Below are 7,406 nucleotides of genomic sequence, written 5' to 3' on the forward strand. Positions count from 1 at the left end.
GTCTGCGCACCATGTGGGACCCTCCCCCGGTGGCCGGGAGCAGCCGGGGATCTAACCGGCGCTGCAGAGTCTGCGGGCAGCTTCACAACCCAGCACTCAACCGCTGCTCCACCGGGGAGGCCCTACTTATATATTTTTTAATTTGAGTTTCAAGTTAAGAGAAATTGATTCTATTCAGTCTTTGGGGAAAATTTGGGGACTAGAAAAGGCAGTCAAACTTCATAAAAGTCAGAAGGTGGGCAGATACAGCAGTGATGCAAGAAGTGAGATTTAGGTTAGTTGGAAGATTCCAGATTGTTTGCTGGTAGCAATCATTTTCACTGGCGTCTAGCTGCCAATTCTTTCCCTGCCTCTGGACATTTGGGAGTCTCTCAAAGTATTGTGTCTGGGATTCAGGAATATTTTCTCTTCCTCATGGTTTGAGTTGAAGGAGAGGGCAGGAAGATTCTGAAAGTAATGCCCTGTAACAGTCAAGTTTCAAAGCCAGCTTAACAGAATAAGACATGATCGTCTTCCTATGGAGTGAGAATTGGGTATCAACAGGGACTGAGAGACAAAAAAGCCACTGATTTAGAGTAGCAGGATCGGAGGTAGAAGATGATCCAGAAGAATTCCAGGACAAGGCGTAGATGTTTGTGGCAGATGTCTTAGCATTTTTAATTTCCCTAGAAAGGGTAGTCAGGAGCAGTAAAGGAGTTAGAGCAATGAAATCCTTGACAGATTGGTGGCTCAGATGCCTTCAGAGTTGTCAGGTCAGGTAACTGGGTCACTGTCTCTTGCTGGTGTAGCCTAGGAATGCCCTGTCCTTTGTAAGGCTATTTCTTTCTCACTAACTGTGATCTACTCTTGAGAATGTTGACTGTTTCTATTTCAGCTAAACTCAGTCCAAAATAACACAAGTTCAATGTGTACAGTAAAGAATATTTCAAATTTTTGTACAGTTAAAATTCAAAATGCACATCTTCATGTGAACAGACTAACAAAATGTTAGACTTTGGTAAGTTTTGGTGGTGGTTTAAGAAATAAGCCTACTATTTACAATGCATCTTATTTCTATTATATAGCTGATGCCATTTGTTTACAGGGTGGCATTTGTAACATATTGTAGCAACAAAACAAATCCTTGGTGAGTTCTTCAGCAAACTGTATCTAGTAGGCAACATTTGCCAAAGTTTTCATTCCCAAAAAAGGAGAGATTTTCTGAAATGCCCATAAATAAAATCATCTACTTGGAGACTCTAGGGAATGGTTACTCCATCTACTGCTATGGCAAGCTTTCTTTTTAGATAGAAAAAGAAATAATTTTATTTTCAACCTGCCTGTAGCATTTTATCTCTTTTTGAACCAGATTTTAGAATCATATTTGGCAGCTATTTCATGCTATGTGCATCTGATCCTGGAATAAACTATTTTAGAATGTTTCCATTTTCTTTAGCTAAACTGAAAATGAAGCAGTTAGATAATAAACTATAAAAACATTTATTGTGGTGCTTAGCATTTAACAGTGCTAGTTCCTGCTTAGTATCTAAAAAGACAAATCAAAAAGAAGGATGTATTGGAATAAACTACTATCAGAGACAAGATTTGATGATGTGAACCTGCCAGATACTGCCTCCTCACTCTAACAAAGCTTTTAATTTTTTTAAGTTTTAATTGAATTATGTTTATGGAGGGAATATTGATTTAAACTAGTTCTTTTTTTTTTTAAGATTTATTTACTTCTTTTATACAAACACTGGGTACAGTCAGAAGCGCGGGAGGGTGAGAGAATTCACCAGAGCCAGAGCGGGGAGCAGAATAGGCAGACTGACGAAGTATACTGCTGAGGTGAGCAGTGGGCGGCAGGAGAGATCTGCGCGCCATGTGGGACCCTCGCTTGGCAGCCGGGGATGGAACCGGTGCTGCAGAGGCTGTGGGCAACTTCACAACCCAGCGCTCATCTGCTGCGCCACCAGGGAGGCCCTAAACTAGTTCTTTAAAAAATAATTTATTGGGCCTCCCCTGGTGGCTCAGGCAGTTGAGCGCAGCGCGGTGAAGCTGTCCGCAGCCTCTGCAGCGTGGGTCCAATACCAGCTGGCCCGTGAGAATCCCACAAGGCAAAGCAGACCTCTCTTATCTCGCCCACTGCTCCCCTCAGCAGTGTATTTTGTCAGTCTGCCTGTTCTGTTTCCCCTCTGTCTCTGGTGAATCCTCTCACCCTCCCATGCATCTGGCCTTTACCCCAGTTCTTGTATAAATAAAATAAAATAAAATTTATTTTGGGGGCCTCCCTGGGTGGCATAGGGGTTAAGTCTCAGCACAATCACCTCTGTGGCCTGAGTTTGATCCCTGGCCAGGGAGCAACCCATATGGTACAGCAGACCTCTCCTGTCTTGCCTACTGCTCCCCTCAGGAGTGTATTTCAGCCAATCTGCCTGTTCTGCTCCCTGCTCTGTCTCTGGTGAATCTTCTCACCACACCCCTCCCCCAAACACCTCTGGCCTATACCCCAGTTCTTCTATGCAAAAAAAAAAAAAAATTATTTTAGCTCTACATTCCTAAAGGTCTTAAAAATATTTTATTCAAGGTGGAATGTTTGAAAAGATTGAGAGCTTTTTCTAAATAGTTAAGAGTTGAGTACATTATCATTTGTAAACAGTACCTTGGAAATCACCTATATTACTCATTTCTTCACCAAAATCTCCATTAAATCACCAAATAGAGAGATAGAGTCCTTCTGGGTAAACAGATGTTCAGAGTCTGTGTTCTGTGGGTGTATAGTTGCCTTTCCCAGGCCTTGAGACACTTAGTTTGTATGTGGATTTCCCCATGTGTCAACTGTACCTTCGTGTCAAGATTCTGGCCTCTGCTCCTGGTTTCCTTCTACTCTGTCCTCTCAGCCTACATATCCCTCCTGTGTAGCAACTTTTCAGAGCAACCTCCATCTGACCTCATAGACTCAACATCCATGTGTGGCCAAACAGTCTGAGCTAGTGAGACTCGATTTATCTCCTGGCCTAATCTGCTCTGGTTTGAGGCTGATTAGAATCGATCTGAGTTCTGCCCTGTGTGAACCAGTATCAGTGACAACAGAAATTTGAAACAGATTATTGAGTGTCTGACTCTGTTGCCAGGACAAAACATACATAGATAATAATTAAAACTAGCTACTAATTTTGCCTGCTTTTATTCAAATGACTTACTCTACAGATGTCTGTTGCAATCACGGCTCTATCAGTCTGTGAAGTTCAGCGGGGCTGCTTGACTCCATTTTCTTCCCAGGTAATCCGTCATTGTCTCAGTTTTCTGATTTGTAGCTTGTAACTGACAAGACGAGTGGTTTTCCTTCATTTCTCCTGAGTATTGTGCTCTCATTCTTTCCATACCTGCAGATCCCAGGGAATCAATTAGCCTCTTAGGATTTCTCTCAGTGTTCCAGGCAAAATTAATATAGCAAGGAAAGCATGCTGTGTTCCTTTCCTGGAGGTGGGAGGAGAGCCCACAGTTGTTTACTTTATGATTGCGTGGCGTCTAATAGCCTTGTTGTGCATTCAGGTTGTTTATCTGTGGAGACCTCTGGGAACTGGCTTAGGGGTACATCCATTTGAAGAAATGTTGCATTGTCTCCATAAGGCAGTCCAGACACTTTTAATCTAGGATGCTTTGTCATTTTTTTGACTTGTCCTGGACCACACAGGTAAGGTACATTTAAATTATAAACCCAGGGCCTCCTCGGTGGCGCAGCGGTTGAGCGCTGGGTTGCGAAGCTGCCCGCAGCCTCTGCAGCGCCGGTTCGATCCCCGGCTGCTCCCCAGCCACCGGAGGAGGGTCCCACATGGCGCGCAGACCTCTCCTGCCGCCCGCTGCTCCCCTCAGCAGTGTACTTCGGTCCTTCTACCTGCTCTGCTCCCCTCTCTGGCTCTGGTGAATTCTCTCACCCTCCTGTGCCTCTGACTGTGCCCAGTGCTTGCATAAATAAATAAATAATAAATATTTAAAAAAAAAAAAAAAAAAAAAAAAATAAATTATAAACCCAGAAGATCTACTCTTGGGTATTTAGCTGATTCCAACATGTTTTCTTCTTATCAGACTTAGCAGGTAACTGCTTTTCCTGACTCTGCTTTCACTGAAGAAGTAGCTCTTGGCGGTTCCTTGACTCATTTTCCTACTCCACAGAGCCTGAGATTCCTTTTTTCTGGCTTGCATATGACTCTTAAAAGTCAGTCCTCTAGCTAACTGGGATTCTCAAGATGCTTTGCTCAGATTTATGTTAAGTTCTAGTTTACCTCTCTGGTTTAGAGGCCCTCCCTCTGTTTTCCCTTGGGATTTTGAATTGGGGTAGTTTTTCCTGGTATTTCTAGTTGTCTGGTATGACAAGGTCTTTTTAAGATAGGTCCTGACTACTGTAATCAATGTTTTCTTTTATATGAAATGATGTGATGTGCTATATTCATTTTGAAATAAAACCAAGTGCAATGAAATATCAAGGAAATCAGAACTTGAATATTTTGTTGTTTTCACAGATGAAATGCTCCATTCTTTGCTTCTTTAAGTGAGAAATGCCTTTAACATACAGGATCTGTTGGTAGGTGAATGCAAAACTGAGGTGTCTGGATTCTCATCACTGCCCATTTTTTTTTAATAGGAGCCTTATAGTCACTGCCCTCATTTTTTACAGGCGCTTGCCACTTTGTGCCAGGTTTATGCATATTCTGTTCTATAAGAGCAAAACACACCTATGCCACATTTCCTGATTTTTTTTCTTTAATGACAGAGATTAAAATGATTCTTTTGTGGATCACTGTTAAAAAATTTGTTGATAATCTTAAAACAAACCTGTCCTCAGAGCAATGGTGAATGGTGATGAGCAGTTTCATCCACCCATTCATGGAGGTCTGTGTGGTGTTTAGGGACTCGGAAGCAGAAGGCTAGCAGCTAGGTAGTAAGTCAGACAAAAGGGCAGTAGGTGACATAAAGGTAGAAAGGTAGAAAACTCAGGATCTACCTTGCAAGCTCTCTTCCTCCCATGCCAACGGAATCTGCTTTTCCAATGCACGCCTCGGAGGAGTGTGCAGACACAGCCTGGAGACTGATGTAGTAGATGTTTAATGAACATATTCCCCTTCTAATAATATTCTTCCAAAATCAAAACAAAAGTACCCTTGATGGTCTTTTAATGAATTTTCACTGGTATTTAAATTGTGGAATGGAGTTTGGGAAGAAAGATTACATTGTATATGCTTTCCCTCCTTGCAGACCTTCCTTAGAGATTATCTGTGTCTGTGTTGTAACCTTTTTATAGCCCACAATTAGTGAGGTAGTTAATGGGATATATCTTCAAATGCTAAGTTTGTAAGTGTAATTTACTTAAATATGAATTTTTATGAACCATGCAAATTTGAACAATGGAGCCCTTGTTCTATTAAATAAGGAAGTAGGAAAAAAAAAACCAACAAAGCAAATGTTTGCCTTTAGAATGTGAAAATAACATAGTGAAACTATATCTTAAAACCTCTGGAAGGACATGAAATATAAATAAGATTAGTTAAAATAAATTTAATTTTTAGGAAGGCAAAGAATTAAAAAAAAAAAAAGGAATCCTAGAAACTTCAGAAACCTATTTTGGTATGCTTTCCTCCATAGACAAATATTTCTTTTTAATCAGGTTTGACTATTTGGGGATTGCTTTACCAGTTTGACAACTAGCTCATCAAACAAAAGGCATTCTCAGATATAGAAAATGTATCCTTAAAACATTTTTACAGAAGGAAAAATAATTTGGCCCATAGAAAAATTATATTCAAAGGAAGATGAAGATTGATTTCCAATATGAAATGTATAATCCTGGGACCCAAGACGCATGTCAGGCAGTCTGAATATAAGTCAGCAGACAAAATAGGATAATCTGAATGATTTTCATAGATGAAGGCAGGGAAAGAGGTAGAATGGAATTGGGCAAGGGAACTGAGACACAAGATGTATGACCTTAAATTGAGAAAGAAATATTCTAGGAAGTTACACAAACATCCATATTTCACAAACACATTATTCATATACTTTAGAGAATGGTATTTAATAAAAATGAAATTTGTTTAACTAGGTTGAAAAAATTCAAATGCAATGGTATAGGAAAAGTGACATTTAGTCCATACCCCCCAGGTTAGTGGACATTTATCCCTTATTGATTTTTAAGTGAGTAAGCATGGGGTACATAGAAATCTGAAATTTCTATCAATCTGATGGTTTCTTAGTCCATTTACGGAACAGGATTGTGAAAAAGACTTACAATAATGGCCTTATTTCTATATTTAAATCTTGGCTGTCTATATAGGAAGTTGAAGAGCTTTATGTTCTCTTTACTAAAAGGCCTCTCATTCTCTTTCTGATTTACTGATGTAGCCAACAAGAGCTTCTGGCACATGTATTTGTATATATAGCCTCCTTTCTCTTTTCACCAGAAAGGTGTGTGACACAGATGCTACTTCCACAAATTCTGCCTGATTCTTGCTGCATTCTATTCACTGGACTCAATTAATTTCATTTTGAGAACTTGGCCTCTCCCCTTGACTGTTACTAACAGGGTTTCTATTGAGCTGAAGAAATGGAATGGAATGCTCCTAAATCTAATTTGTCTGTCTCATAAGATGTAGTTTGGGTATTATTCTTTAAAGAAATATAATATATGCTGCCTATGAGCAGTATCTAATAAAATATCTGACAGAAAATAGACATGAAGGAATAATTATTCACATTGAACATAACGATTTATTTTACCAAAGAATTCCATGAGGATTCTTTTAGTGAATTCTGCTAGCCTCTAGTTGTGAAATTCAATCAATTCCCAATATTTCAAGAACAACATAAAGCAAAACGTGTATTTGAATTTGATGAAAAAGAAATGAAAAAGAGCCAAACTTTTCTTAATAATGCTGGCAGTTCAAAATGTGAGTTATATCTGATAATATAAGCAATGTACTTATTCCTATATATTTTATATTTTATTTTTACTCTCTGCCAACAACTAGGGTTGTTTGGTAGGATGAATCTACTGTCAGCAGATTGGAAACATTGAAATTGCTAAAGTGCCAGGCCTAGAAATACCCTAGAGAATGAAACATGTCTGTGAAGAGTCAAAAAAAAGTCTTAGGAAACAGCAGTAATTAAGGAATATTCCACTTAAGTCTGTATTAAGTCAAGCTGTGCTCCAGAGGGACTGTGTGGCTTTATTTTTAGGCTGCAGTTTATCGATTCAGGCTGTGGCCTCTGCTCATGGCAGGGCTGCTTGCTCTTAGTCTACAGATGTTTTATCGGTTCTAGATACTGAGGAATTAGAGGTTTTGTCTGTCATCCTGGAGAAAAAAAACTGACTGCGAGGGACTTTCTCCAGGTCAAGCCCTGGTTCTAACTGGACCACAGGTGTGGCTGCC

This window comes from Talpa occidentalis, unplaced genomic scaffold, assembly GCF_014898055.3.
Source record: "Talpa occidentalis isolate TD23 unplaced genomic scaffold, MPIMG_talOcc4v2.1 talOcc4.8, whole genome shotgun sequence".
Lineage (NCBI taxonomy): Eukaryota > Metazoa > Chordata > Mammalia > Eulipotyphla > Talpidae > Talpa > Talpa occidentalis.